This window comes from Primulina huaijiensis, chromosome 10 (genome assembly GCF_012295235.1).
Source record: "Primulina huaijiensis isolate GDHJ02 chromosome 10, ASM1229523v2, whole genome shotgun sequence".
NCBI lineage: Eukaryota > Viridiplantae > Streptophyta > Magnoliopsida > Lamiales > Gesneriaceae > Primulina > Primulina huaijiensis.
Window position 1 is genome coordinate 8,532,455 of NC_133315.1, and position 16,357 is coordinate 8,548,811.

Here is a 16,357-nt window from a genome sequence, read left to right on the forward strand (position 1 = left end):
GCAAAAATATCATACATTACATGTTTGAAAGGTTTAAATTAGAACATGTATTAATCTATTTAAGGATGTTTAAATTTTTATTTGAAAAAATGTCAATTTTAATATTCTGATCAATATAAAAATATGATTTATGAAATATTTTTTAGTGATTAACCATTGTGATAAAATAAGGTATTAAAGTATATGGCCCAAGATATACCTTATAAGAGTGCCTAAAATTTTAAACTCACACATATTTTGTGAGTGAGTGGAGAGGACTGAGAAAACAGCTTTCGAGCCTTTATTGATCATGAGAGAGGCTATCTATTGTTTAGATCTTGAGTTCTTATTTTGAAAAAAAAAATTGATATTTCCTGGAAAAAAAAAAGAGAAAAAAAAAACAAAAAGAAAGATGTTGAAGATCTATGTAATTTTTAAGTTATATGCTACGACCCATTTATCTCTCATAAAAAAAAAGAAAGAGAGAAATTTATTGTACAAATTAAATAAATATGTGGTCAAGAAGCATAAACTTAGTCTCATTCCATGATGTTATGGAAAAAAAAAGATCAGGAAAAAATATATAATAAGAACAACTAGATTTTGAATTAATAGATTTCCTATCTTTTGATTAGTTTGGCTTGTTTGTCTGTCTGCATTCTGTAAACCATTTTCTTGAGTATTTATCTGTATTCCAACTCCATGAGAGAAATAGTTCCCATAAATTGAAAATTTTATTAACGCGTGAGGATATGGAGTTGAGACTCTTACTAGGAATTTCTGAAGGCCATGTACATTTAACTACCTGAAAATAAGCTTTTAATTGATCAGCTCAGATTATTTCATAAATTATAATTATGATGATCTTGATATAACTTTGATAGTTTTCAAATTTAATTTAAACACTTAGATAGTTTTGATTACATTTCTATTTAAATTAATCAATATGTTTTGTATTGCTATTGACGCTTAAATTGCTAGGGACTAGCAATCAGCTGGTTGGGAGGTGTGATAAACATAAAAATTGTATATTAATTAAATGTTTTATAATAAATTGTATAAAATATAAGTTGTTGTGTAATTACAAGTTTGTACTATTTTTTACAGGTTCGATAAAACAAGAGTAAGCTTGGCGTTGCAAATGGAATTAAGATGATTCTTGGACCTGTAGAAAGTTGATTATAATATCTACAATATTGTTGACAAGCATGAGATAAAAATCCTCTCACAATTGGGATCAAATAAAGCAACAAATAAAGTTACCAAAGGAGTGACAGTTTTACCATGCTCTAGTATTTTGACCATATCTCTTAAATTACTTGGTCAAATGGTTTGGAAAATATACCACAACTAGACAACTCAATTATCCACATGTTTCTGTATATGAGAAGAAGCAAATTCGGAGGAGAAGATTTTCAAAAGTGATGTGTAATATTATATAATATCTTGGAACACCAATGAAGACTTATGTGTAAAAAAATAATATTTTATTTGTGGTTGTCTCCCCAAATTTGGCTATAAATAGGGGTGTATTGTAATGTATTGAGATATCCCTCATTCTATGAACAATCCTTTGAGTTCATAATATTTCGCTCTATATTTTTCCTTTATTTTTTCATTTAAATAAAATTAGCATGTTAATTTCATATTCAAAATTTTACACTTTGAATAATGAATAGCTAACTTCCTAAAGTTGAGATGATAAGGTGAAACTCTTGGCATGATAATAAGGTTATTAAAAGGTAAGAATCTATATTTTATATTATTTAATCATTATTTATTGTTTATATTATATTTATTTCTTTAAGCATTTTTATACCCTACTTATAAGTGGGAGTTTTGATTTATTGTTGCTATATGTTACACTAAATTCTTGGAACTATTTAAATGTTAGTTTGGTATTACCAACCATTTAAAGTGGATGCCTTGATTTATTATATATAAATATATTATAATATTAAATTCTTGGAACTATTTAAATGTTTGTTTGGTTTACCAACCATTTAACCTGGATTCCTTGATTTATTATATATGAATATATCATAGTATTAATTTATTGGTACCATTTAAATGTTTGTTTGGTTTTACCAACCATTTAAAGTGGGAACCTTGATTTAGTGTTTACAAATATATATAGCACAATAAATACTTGACCACATTTATAAGTTTTGGTATATATTATATACTTATAAGATAATAATTTATAACATAATATAAATATGATTATTTAATATATTGGAACCATTTTATTAAGTGGATTTCAATATTGTTCGTTAATGTTAACTTTATTAAAATACCAAGAGTGGATCCTTTAATCTCAACTACTTAAATTAAAATTTGAACAATTAAAATTTACCCATTAAAGATTCAAATAATTAAAATTAAAAAGAAACAAAAACAAAAACAAAACAAAAAGACATTGTAGTGGACTTGTAATTACCTTAACTTCCCTGTGGATACGATATCGGACTCACCGAATTATACTACTTGTGGACAACCTGCTCTTGGGAGTGCAACAATCAAAGTGACAACAAAAATATCCTAAAACATATTTATGAGCATTCCTTAGACGTAAAATCGAGCCCGTTTCAAAACTTACACGATTAGTTCTAAAACTTGGACCAGGGTCCCGTTTTTAACCCGAATCAACAAAAAATGTAACCAAATTTCCCCAATTCGAACCAACATGACCAGCCTTTAAACCCCTTATTTCGGACCCCTTATGACCCTCACACAGTAATCGAAATTTGTTGGAAATTTCTGTACGTACATAATTGAAACCATAGTGCACTAGCTTTCCATATTTTCGAACCTAGCCCAAGACCAAGCGGACCGCACCTAACCAACTACACTGGGACAATGTTCGAACCCAAGAGGCTCTCCTTGACCAACCCTAGTTAACCCTACTACCAAAACACCAGCCTTTTTCGATACCCTCAAAATCACGCCGCACAAGGCAACTGAGCCACACATTAACCTAGTCCTCCAACCAACTCCTAGACCCCGACAAGCTGTACATGGCCCTCTCCCAGGCCTTTCACGGACCCAAGAGGGTCAACTTCTTGGCTGGAAATCAAGCCATGCAAGGCGGAACACACCAAAGCCTTCGATCTTGCCAAAACCGAGCCAACTTACACCAAGTACTGATTGGCCCTCACCTAAATCAACCAAGTTTCGAATCCAGCCTTAATTTCTCCTCTTACTCGACGTGTACGGTCCCTTAGCAATATAAAAATCAACAGACCCTTACACAAACGCAAAAAAAACGAGAGAATGAAGCCAAATGATGCACTTTCATGTCAAAAACTTGTATAACACGAAACCTCAAGATATATAAATAAATTCTCATGCATTTACATATATTTCAGCATAATATTGACGTGAATGAAGAGAAAGAAAAGATACATGCGTGACTTAGCGATTATGTGATCAAAAACTAGAATAACTACGCGTGGGATGTAAACCGGAGAGGCGGGAAGGAAGCTTTCTTTGAAAACTGAAGGGGCCGAAGGTTTGCTACAGTTTTGCTACTGAAAACTCAAAGGGAGGCTGCTGATGGAGGGGAGGGATGGTTGCTAAGGTATTATTAGGTTTAGGGTTAGTTTAGGGTAGTGTGTAAATAAAATACAAAGTATTAATGGGCCCTAAATTGAATTTTAAAAGTATTAAAAGGGTTTTGAGCCAATTAAGCATTAAAAAAAACCCAACAAGCCTAATAACTCTCTCGAAAAATATTTTATTTTGAAATGTTTTAGAAGATATTGCCTGAACCCTCAAAAAAGTCATCTGAATCGTTAAAATATTGATTACCGGTAAAATTTATAACCTGACGAGTAAAAATACTCATTCAAGGCTCATTTTCAAAAATCATACTTTAATGCACCATATATTAAATAATTAAAATTAATTATCCAATAAAAACATCTTTCTTAATTATCCCCGTCTCCGTTATCCGTTCGAGCGCGAAACGCAACTTAAAACCCAAATGCATGAAACTTAAAAATAATAATGAAATAAACTCTATCCATGCATAAATCGTGAAATAAAATGCATAAAAATCATTAACCACATATTTTAAATAAAATCCTAGACTGCATTCATTCAGGTTTCGTAGTTCTAATTTCCTAGACCTTACAATTCTCTCCCCCCCCCCCCACCAACAGAATTTCGTTCTCGAAATTTAAAACATACCGAATAACTTTAGGTAGCGATTCCTCATCTCGATCTCCGTCTCCCAATTAGCCTCATCCTCGGCCTCGGAGTGATTCAGCCATTTGACTTTGACCATGTGGATCACCTTGTTCCGGTGCCTCTTCTCCTAACTGTCCAATATCTGAGTAGGACTCTCCTCGAAAAACAGGTTCGGTGTCAGCTGAAGTGGCTCGTAGTTCAGCACATGCAAAGGATTCGACATGTACTTCCGTAGCATGGAGACATGGAACACATTATGATCTCCCGCCAGATTCGGCGGTAATGCTACTCTTTAAGCGAGTGTCTGAACTCTCTTCAGGATCTCAAATGGTCCTATGTATATAAGACTGAGCATGCCCTTATTCCCAAATCTCATCACACCCTTCATCGGTACGACCTTCATGAACACTACAGGAAACTCAAGATCTCGGCGCCGCTGATCTTCGTAACTCTTCTGCCGGCTCTGAGCGGTCTTCATCTTGTCTCGGATCTTGACCACTAACTCTGCAGTCTGACTGACAATATCCGGCCCTAACTCTGCCCTCTCTCCTACCTCGTCCCAATACAATGGACACCTGCACTTCCTCAATATAATGCCTCATATGGAGCCATACCGATCGATGACTAATAACTCTTGTTGTACGTGAACTCCACAAGAGGTAAAATCGGCTCCCAACTAACTTGGAAGTCGATCACACACGCTCTGAGCATATCCTCCAATGTCTGAATCACCCTCTCTAACATGGAAGTCGATCACACACGCTCTGAGCAGATCCTCCTGTAGGTCTCTGATGCTCTGCCTTGACCTACTGAAACGTCAACACTCGGAGACGAAAAGTAGGATATCCCGCTTCATGCCTGGCCACCAATAAAGAGACTAAAGATCCTTACACATCTTTGTACTCCCTGGATGGATGGAGTACGGGGTGCTGTGGGCCTCGTATAAGATATCTGCTATCAGGGAATCACTGCTAGGAACCCATAGTCGATCACGATATTTGACTATTCCATCCACAACTGTATACAGTCTCCGGCCCTTAGCCTCATCCTTCTGTCTCCACTTCAGTAGCTGCTCGTCAGTAGTCTGCCCTTTCCGAATTCTGTTTCCCAGTGTTGACTGCACTGTCAGGGTAGAAAGACTAGGGGCACTGCCTCTGCAAAAAACTGAAAGCTCAAACACGCTGAATCTCTGCCTTCAACTGTCTCTGTACTGACAACTGAGTGATCACTTCAGTCTTCCTACTCAGGGCATCTTCAACTATATTAGCCTTACCCGGATGGTAGCTAATGTCACAGTCATAATCTTTCACTAGCTCTAGCCACCTTCGCTGTCTCATGTTCAACTTTTTCTGTGTGAACAAGTACTTCAGGCTCTTATGATCTGTGAAAATCTAGTACCTCTCTCCATACAGATAATGCCTTCTAATATTCAAGGCAAAAACCACTGCTGCTAGCTCGAGGTCATGAGTCGGATAATTCTTCTCATTGACCTTCAACTGTCTAGAAGCGTAGGCTATAACTCTGTCATGCTGCATCAGCACTGCACCCAAACCGAGCTTCAAAGCATCTGTATAAACCACAAACTGTCTTTTCCTTGATGGCATAGCTAGAACTGGTGCAGTGGTCAACGCCTGCTTCAACCTGTCAAAGCTCTCCTGGCGCTGAGATCCCCATATAAACTTGACATTCTTCTTCGTCAAGGCGGTCATAGGCACCGCAATAGAAGAGAAGCCCTGAATGAACTTCTGGCAATATCCATCCAATCCCAAGAATCTACGGATCTCTGTCACACTCTTAGGCACTGGCCAATCTTTGACTGCTTCAAATTTACTAGGTTCGACCTCTATACCATCCCAGATACAATGTGCCCCAAGAATGCCACTCTGCCTAGCCAGAACTCGCACTTACTAAACTTGGCATACAGCCGTCTGTCCTGTAAAGTCTGCAGTACGGTCTTTAGGTGCTGACTGTGCTCCTCACTGCTCCTCGAATGATCAGGATGTCATCTATGAAAACTATGACGAACTGATCCAAATACGCATGAAACACACGATTCATGAGATCCATGAAGATCGATGGAGCGTTCGTCAAATCGAAGGGCATCACCATAAACTCATAGTGCCCATAACGCGTCCTAAATGCCGTCTTATGCACGTCAGATTCTCTTACTTTCAGCTGATGGTATACAGATCGGAGATCTATCTTCGAGAATACTGATGCTCCCTGAAGCTGATCAAATAGATCCCTGATCCTGGGCAGTGGATACTTGTTCTTGATTGTGACACGGTTCAGCTCCCTGTAGGCAATACAAAGCTTCATGCTGCTATCTTTCTTTTGCACAAAAAGTACCGGTGCGCCCCATGGAGAAAATTTAGGACGAATGTAACCTTTATCTAACAAGTCTTGAATCTGATCCTTTAGTTCTTTCATCTTTGCAGGTACTAGACGATAGGGCGCCTTAGAAATAGGCACGGTACGTGCCATAAGCTCGATAGAAAAATCCACCTCTCGGTCTAGTGGAATGCCTAAAACGTCATATAGAAAAACACTAGGGAAGTCCTTGACCACTTTGACTTCCTCTAGCCACTGACTGATTGGCTCTGACACTGTCGCAATACTGGCCAAAAACGCCTGGCAGCCTCTCCTCAAGAGCTACCTCGCACAGATGCAAGAAATGATGTGCTGCATCTGCTGATTTCTGGCTGCCTCATACACAAACGGCTTACTGCTGGGCGGTCGGAAAGATACTGACCTTCGTCAAAAATCTATGACAGCCCTGTTAGAAGATAACTAATCCATACCCAGAATAATATCAAACTCCGGTTACGGTAGCACAATCAAGTCTGCCTGCACCACATTTTTCTGTAACCGAAGCTCCAATTTCATCACTATCTGGGAGGTAAACATCTGATCCCTGGATGGAATCGATACTCGGAATCCAAAATCCATTGCCTCCGGTATGATTCCTAGTCGTTGGACGAAAGATTCTGATATAAATGAATGTGTAGCTCTGGAATCTAGCAATGCATACGTGGTTACACCTGAAATATATATCCTCCTTGCGGCAAAACATACCAACAAATATGATTGCGTTGAAACTTAAGAAATTTCCTACCAGCAATTAACCCATAATCCTCAAAAAATTACTAATTTAACCCAAGCGTTCCTAAAAAATTTCGCATTTAGTCCTCAAAAATTCCCGAAAATTACAATTTGGCCCTTAAAGTTTTCAAAAATTACCTTTGGCCCTACAATTTCTCGAAATTTGCATTTTTGTTCCCACAAAATTTTTGAATTTTTTGCTCCAATAAATCTTAAAATTTTCGAAAATTAACAATTTGATACCCAAAATTCCAAAAATTCTAAAACAACCCTTAAAATTTTGAATTTTGCAATTAGGTCCTCATATTATCGGTTGTTACAATTAGGTCCTTAAAATTCTCAATTCAAGAAATTCAAGCTTTAAATCCAACTAGGTAGAGCATGCATCCTAATTTACTCTATTTTCTTAATCCCATAAATTAATTCCCACAACAATCATATAACCCATGCAATCAAAGCGATAAATTAAAATCTTAAACAAAAGGGTTACTGTGTAGAGTCTGGCTCCGTCTCTGCCTCCTCTGTGTGCATCACATATGCTTTGCCGGTCGTGGGGCCTTTGTTCCAAGGACAATACGCCGCCTTATGACCCTCCTGCTCGCAAATGAAGCATTTGTAGGTTCCCCATAAACATTTGCCGAGGTGAAATCGGTTGCACTACTTGCATGGCCGCCCCTGTGCCGGCTTTGGAGCCCCTGGTACATGCGGTGGCCTCTGCTGACCAGGCCTCTTAATCTGTCCTTGGGGCTCCTGCTGCCTCTGATGTCTCGGTGGTCCCGTGAACTGTCTCTTCTGTGGCTGGGAGCTAGGCTGGGCTGGGCCTAAGATCTCTTCCTCTGCATCTCAAAATCAATGTCTCTCAGGGCCTGCTTTGCATGAAAGGCACAAGAGGTCGCATCACCATAGCTCGCCAGTCTCATCAGCAAAACATCCCGGCGTAACGTGAGTCTCAAGCCATCCATGAAATGCCACAGCTTCTTGGTGACATCTCTCGCAATAAGGGGCACAAAATGACAGCCCATGTCAAACTTCCTGATAAAGTCATCCACAGACGAGTCCCCCTGATGGAAACTCATAAACTCCCATGTCAGGCGGCCCCTGACGTCTGTTGGAAAATACTTGCCATAGAATACCTCCTTGAACTGATCCCAAGTGATGGTAGCCAGGTTCAACCCGCGTTGCTCCCTCCCACCAAAGGATGCGTCAACTCTCAACTTATAGGTGGTGCACCTGACCCGTTCGCCATCCATCATCTACTGGAAGTGTAGCTCAAAGGATCGAATCCAACCCTCCGCTACGAAAGGGTCAGTAGTACCCCAGAACTCCTTCGGGTTGAGCCGTCGAAACTGCTCAAAAATGTCTGTCTGAGGTCAAGGAGCCTGCTGCGCCAGTTCCACAAGTCTAGCCATACCCTCCAGTACACGGGTAGCTGTATCCAATTGCGGTGGTGGTGGTGGAGGTGGGCCTCTGCCGCCTCCTGAAGTATCATCCTGTCGATCTGTACTGGGGGCGCGTCTGGGAGGCATGATATTTGAATACAGTTCAAATTCTAAACGTAATCCATCATGCAATTTAATCTAGTTTTTAAAACATTTAATCATGAAAACAGCTAAATATGTGCTGTAAATCGCTGTAAAACGTAAATCATGCAATCATCCAGGTGATAGCAGTGAACTATTTAAAACATTTAAGACATAAAAGCTTACAGACTTGAGGCTTGAAGACTGAGCTGTAGAAGTTGGCGGTGGCACAACCCAATACAGGATCCTTGCTCTGATACCAACTGAAACGTCTATTGTTTAAATCACAACTAAATTTTTTTTATTTTTTGAAAGCTAATACTCGAAAATCGTATCTGGTTACATGCATGCGGTCCGCTGAAATTTTACATTTAATAAAATTTTAGCCATCAGCAAACAAGGAGAAAAAACTGCAGTTTTAAAAAGAGACAAATCGTCGAACCCCAACCTACGTTTTAAAATAATGCAGATATGAAACAAGTAAAAATCCTCACAACCAACAACATGTCAAAACATATCGTATAAAATATTCATGTCCTCTTCTAACTCAAAACGTGATGTGAGAAAGAAAATAAGGTCATCGGGTTCGCGTGCGCACATCCAACTCTGCCTACTTAGACTTCGGCACCTCCAGCCTCCTCATCACAAACTCACCTGCAACATTCACAACTAGTGAGACTAAAGACTCAACACACCTGTAACGTTAATAGAAAATACATATATATAACATGCAACAGTGAAAAGTACAGTACTGAAAATACATCTCATGAACTAGAAAAGAAACAAGAATCTAAACATTTCAAATCATTTCATAGCGTGTCAAAAACATCTCATCATAACATCTTATACTTATACATTTACTTTAATTGAATTCAATTCATTAGTTGTGACTTTCGTATCAGCTCTATTCGATGGATCCATCTACATATAACCGTGGTACCCAGTAGGGGGACATCAATGATAGTATTACCCATCCACTGAGCCTTGGCCATACAACTCATCGAATACATATATCGTCAGTCACAACCAATTCCCATCTTTCATAAACATCATTATTTTAATCACTTATCAAAGTCAAGCATATACGTAAATTTCCTTAAAATCAAGCATGCAACATATTTTTCATAATTTCATAAAAAGTCATGTACGTGGTACATAAACATTTAAAAACATGTAAAATCGTGTTTAGGGCGCTGTCAGGACTAAAAACGCAACCCGAGTGCAAAATGACCATTTTTCCCACAGAAACCCAAAATGACAGTTTTACCCCTGGACCTCTAAAAGCTTATCAAACTCCTTAAAATATACCAAAAAATATTTACAAGCATTCCTTAGATGTAAACTCAAGCTCGTTTAAAAACTTACACGATTCGTTCTAAAACTTGGACCGGGGTCCTGGTTTTAACCCGAATCAACCCAAAACGTAACCAAATTTCCTCAACCCGAACCATGACTCGAACCTACATGACCAGCCTCTAAACCCCTTATTTTGGACCCCTTATGACCCTCACACAGTAATCGAAAGTTGCTAGAAATTTCTGTAGGTGCATACTCGAAACCCTAGTCCACTAACTTTCCACATTTTCGAACCTAGCACAAGACCAAGCAGACCAGCTCCTAACCAACTACACTTGGACCATGTTCGAACCCAAGAGGCTCTCCTTGACCAACTGTAGAACCCGTAAATCAGACTACGTATAAACCATGCATAATTTCTAGTATTTTAAATTAAAAATGATTTTTTTATTACTTAAGGCATTTTAAAGTTGTTTGGTCATGATTATTCATTTTTAATCGCAAAAGTTTAGTTTTATATTTTCAGTTAAATAAGCGAGGCCGGACCGGAGTTGGAGTTTTAAGATAAAATTTAATGATAAGAAAATACTCCTAAATTTAATTTAAGTCAAAGAATAATTTATTTTATTGTAAAAAGAATGTTTAAGCATTTAATTAATTAATTAGAGTTAAGTAGTAAATAAATTCTTCTATGTCCAATAATTTAATTAAAAGCCTAAATTAAAATATGTGATCAATTGAGATAAGATAATCTAGGCTTATTTTATTTAAGAAATTGTAACTTAACATGTTAGTGAACTTAAATTAAAAACTAGCCATGCATGCAAGATAATTACCATCCTAAACTAATTTATTTAATTAACTAAAATACCTAATGGGTAGATAAAACTTTAAAGATTTAAAATTCATAATTTAAACAATATTCCTACCCCATTTTTAACAAGAATATCGGCCACCCCACTTTAAAAGATTTAAATTTTTGACAACTCATTTCCTTTGATTCTTTTCCTTATTCATTTTTGGTAGATAATCCCTTCATTTTTAATCACCAATAATTATTGAATTAAGCAATATCCAACCCCATTTTAATATTAGATTTCGGCCACCTCTTTGATAAGATTTAAAATATTTGGCAACTCTTAATCTTTAATTCATTTCCTTATTTTTCTTGGGAGATAATTACATCACACTTAATCTTCAATAATTATTAATTAAGCACTTTTCTACCTTATTTTGAAAGGAGAAAATCGGCCACCCCTCAATCAAATCAAATCACTCCTCATTCCTTATCTATCAAACACTAGTATAGAAAGATTGGTTGGCCATTTCAAATCCCCTTTATCTTGCAATCATTCCCTTCATTTCCTACCCTTCTCTCCCTCACCACTTCCACCGAAATTCAGTAGCAAAACCTCACAAAAAAACGTGAGAAGCAAGAGGGAAAACAAGAGAGAAAACAAGAAAGCAAAGCAACTCCGTCTCCTCCGCGCCGTATCATCGTATTAATTCGTTTTCTTTTCAAACGATTTCCAGGCACGTATATATTATTCTTTTCTCTTCAATCAAGTCCTATACATGTTTTTAAACCATATTTTGTTCATGAATCTTGAAGCATATTCGAAATTATGGCAGTAACTTTTCAAAAAAATATGTGCAGAATTTTTACTCCCACTTGTGCTTCACGTTTGGTATGATTTTTGTGATTTCAGGGGTTGGCTCGGTTCCAGGCATACAAGGCTGCACCTAGGCATGTACTAGAGTGTATTGGAGTCATGTTGGTCCATTAGCTCAAGCCCCTACTCGCTGGATTCAAAACATGACAGCAACTCCACCATAGTTGCAAGTTGAGTCTCGAAATTCTGGTTTTTGAATGCTCAAGGAGGTTCGAATTTTGGTTGGCTTTTGGGCCTGTAACCATGGTTAGGACCCTTCCTTAGCATGTCTAGGACATGACCAAGATGACCTTTCATGGCTTGGTTCATGATACCATCGAAAGTTTAAACAAACAAGACAAGTCCCTCGGTTTCCTTCTTTTTCTGTTTGGGTGTGTGAGTTTCGAAATTTGTGTGTTGGGTGGATCTTGGTTGGCTTCTAGCCCTTAGCCATGGTTCACACAATACCTCATGATGTCTAGATCATGCCATGGTCAATCAAATGGCCATTGTAATGATATATGACAACAAAATGAAGCAACACCCTCCACGGTACAGCATGGTGTTCTCGGGTGGAACTTCGGATTGTCGTAGGTGTTTGTTTGGATTATGGTTGGCCTAGGGCCCTTAGCCATGGTTCAAACTATACCTTAGGATGTTGGGAAGAGGCTCTGGTCGGTGGTTCAAGCCCCAATGACCATTAGCCTCGTAATCAAAGCGAAGCAAGCACAGTTGCTGCCGCTGGAATTTTACAGCAACTTTGCCTTCGGTTCAGAGGTGTGTTTCGAGTTCTTGGTTGGCTTTTAGCCTATGGCCTTGGACTGGACAGTACCTCATTGAGTTAGGAAGGCCATGTTTTTGGCCGTTTGTGATTCGGTCTAGTTTAGAGGTCTTACGAGAATTTACGGTGCAAGGTGCCAAAGTGACTATCGAAAGAGCGTTTCATGTTTTGGCCTCCTTTCACGAAAATTTCGACTTGCACAACTTTAGGAGCATTATTTCATCATTTATGGTGTAATTTAATCATGACTAAATGATGGTTCGGTGTTGGTTTGAATTGACACGGAGTCATGGTTAAATACTAATTCGTTGAGCGTAATTGTCTCGTTTTTGGGTTCAATTACGAAGTTTTGGTCAAGTTAAATCACTTGCATATTTTTCATGTTAGAATTATGGCGCAGCGAGCCTGTGAACGATCCAACCCATTTTGTAAATTAATACAGGACGTTTAATTAGGTTATTTAATTATATTACGTGCATAAAAATATAAAATATTCATTTTGAGATTTATGCGATATTGCTTGTGACCACCTCACTATCATGGGATTGCAGCTTATCATGGGATTATTACCTCACCCGGTGGTCACTAACCGGTTCATGTTCATTTATTGGTACGGATATCCAGTCCAAGGGCTGTGATGATCTCTACCACCCAGTATACTGTGGTTTAGTCTGATCAGGCGATTCAGTTCAGTTCATGGGCCACTTGCGTAGAACATAATCTCAACAGAAAATTATTACATGTTATTTCATGACAGGGCTCTACGGAGCAAACATTTCACTTACGATTTTCAGTTCAGTTATGCACGTATTTATAATTATTCAGGACACGATTTTCACGATACGCTTTATGACACGATATTTTCACGTTACATTTTACGACATGATATCTTTACATGGCATGAAATTTTATGATATATGTACTTTTTATTTACGATATATGCATGCTGAGTCTTTAGACTCACTAGACTTGATTGTTGTAGGTACTGGTGAGGTCGGGACCGAGGGTGGGGACCAGTGAGCCATCGTGGGTCGGCAGTACTAGGAACCCGAGGACTTCATTTTCAGCACTTACTATTTTTATTCCAAACTCAGTTTTTATTTTGTTGAAATTATTTTAGTTGTTACTTTAAACCAAATATTTACTTCCGCTGCTACTTTAAACGTTGAACCATTTTTACCAATTTATTTTATGAAGGAGGCTTTTTATTTAATTAAAGAGAAAATTTTAAAATTTTTCGCAAATTTTCAAGTACAAAATACGGGCCTCTACACCAACCCTAGCTAACCCTACTACCCAAAACACCGGCCCCTTGCGATACCCTCAAAACCGCGCCACACATGACAACCGAGCCGCACATTAACCTAGACCTCTGACCAACTCCTAGACCACAACCAGCTTTACATGGCCCTCTCCCAGCTCTGTCATGGACCCAAGAGGGTCAGCTTCTTGGTTGGAAATCAAGCCATGCAAGGCGGCACACACCAAAGCCTTCGATCTTGCCAAAATCGAGCCAACCTACACTAAGTACCGATAAGCCCTCACCTAAATCAACCAAGTTTCGACTCCAGCCTTAAGTTCTCCTCTTACTCGATGTTTACAGCCCCTTAGCAACATAAAAACCGGAAGCCCCTTTCACAAACGCAAGAAAACATGAGAATGAAGCCGAATGATGGAATTTCATGTCAAAACCTTGCATAAAACGAAACCTCAAGATATATAAATAAATTCTCATGCATTTACATATATTTCAGCATCATATTGGTGTGAATGAAGAGAAAGATAAGTTACATGCGTGCCTTAGAGATTATGTGATCAAAAACTTGAAGAACTATGCGCGGGATGTGAACCGGAGAGTCGGGGAGGAAGCTTTCTTTGAAAACTGAAGGGGCCGAAGGTTTGCTGAGGTTTTGCTGCTGAAAACGCAAGGGCAGGCTTTTGATGGAGGGGAGGGACGGCTGTTAGGGTATTATTATGTTTAGGGTAGTGTTTAAATAAAATACAAAGCATTAGTGGGCCCTAAATTGAATTTTAAAAGGATTAAAAGGTTTTTGAGCCCATTAAGCATTAAAGAAAACCCAACAAGCCCAATAACACTCTCAAAAAATATTTTGTTTTTATACGTTTTAGAATATATTGCCCGAACACTCAAAAAGTCCTTCGAATCGTTAAAATTTTGCTTATCGATAAAATATATAACCCGGCGAGTAAAAATACTCAACCAAGGCCCATTTTCAAAAATCATGCTTGAATACACCATATATTAAATAATTAAAATTAATTATCCAATAACAACATTTCCAGATTATCACCAGTCTCCGTTACCCGTTCGAGCACGAAACGCAAATTAAAACCCCAATGCATTAAACTTAAAAATAATCCTGAAATAACCCTTATCCATGCATAAATCGTGAAATAAAATGTATAAAAATCTGTTAGGATCGGTTTATTGGATGCAAAGTATTTAGAAGGGGGAGTTGAATAAATACTTAGAGATTATGAAATCTTTTCGCAGTAAAGTATCAGTTTGGTGACAAACTAATACATGAATCTTGTCGGTCAATAACAATCAGTTTAACTGATAACAGTTGCGGAAAAATAAACTGATTGAAAGATAGAATAACTAACTGAAATGATAACGCACAGATATTTATGGATGTTTAGAGAATTAAATACTCCTACGTCACCCCTTCTATCACAAGGATAGGATATGCACTAAAAGACTTCTAAAAGACTTTGATCGATACAAAAATTGTACGGACCTACTTCAGCTTGGACTTAACACTGCCAAAACTGAAACTCTTAGTTAACAACAATTTTCACAGTTCTACGACTGATCTTAGCACAACTGATCTAGTTAAAGATCGAATGTAATACTAAAATAGCATGTGCTAGTTAGCTTGAAAAGTAGCCTCAACTACTACAGATGAATCTTTTAAGCGTGAGCTTTTATACTTTGAGTATGAATAAATCTCAGCAGAGTAACAACAAGGTTTTTGAAAATATTTCGTGTCTCTTATTTTCTCGACTGCTCTTCTCGCCTATTTATAGGCTTCTCTTGAATCTTATATCCATTGATTGTCACGTCAATATTCCTCTGACATTCGTACAATGTAGTCTCTGAATGCGGAGTTCCACTACAAGTTGCAGTCTGCTTTGTACTGTTGTCGGTTGAACGGTTGAGTGTCCTTTTCAACTGATGACATGTACAGCTGAATGATCAGCTGATAAGCAGTAGCTGATAAGCTCACAACTGAATGAATCAACTGATCAGTCAGTTGTCTTCGAAAGTTCAGTTTAGCTGGATTCAGTTGTCTTTGATAATACACGCGATACTCTTTAGTTAGGCAAACTTTCAGTTGAATTGTGTAGTTCGATCTCTTGATCAGTTAATCCAATAAATATATGGTTTGTCAAACAGCCGAAATTATGTTTCCAACAATTTTCTCTTTTTTGGTGTTTGACATAACTAAGCAAATAATAACTGATCAATTGAGCTTATAGAAGTTCTTCAAATTCACTGTAGATAAAATAAGATCGTACAGATTTGTACAATGAACGATAAGAGTTCTTCTGAGAGATTGTGAAAGACTACTTCTGACTGGGTCTGGGTTAGCTTAGGTCACTTCCCCCTTTTTGTCAAATGCCTCCATTCTGATAGATAAATTCCGAACATCGGTTGATAAAAGCTTAACAGAAGTGGCTACGTCTGAGACTGCATTGAGCATAGTAGCTTGCAGCAAGTCTAACTTTCTGGAAACAGATGTCTCCACGAATTCAACTCTCTTGCCGAATGCATCTTGAGTCAAGGAAAGACTTTCAGCTATACCTCTATT

General features: G+C 37.9%; 1 long non-coding RNA gene across 1 annotated transcript in view; it reads left to right on the forward strand.

The window, feature by feature from the left end:
- LOC140986019 (uncharacterized) overlaps positions 1 to 13,034 on the forward strand; it is a 39,926-nt gene extending 26,892 nt beyond the window's left edge. Inside the window, exon 3 of the long non-coding RNA XR_012176874.1 lies at positions 12,977 to 13,034. This is a non-coding gene — a long non-coding RNA (uncharacterized lncRNA). The remainder of the gene's footprint in view (positions 1 to 12,976) is intronic.
- Positions 13,035 to 16,357: the final 3,323 nt, after the last annotated feature.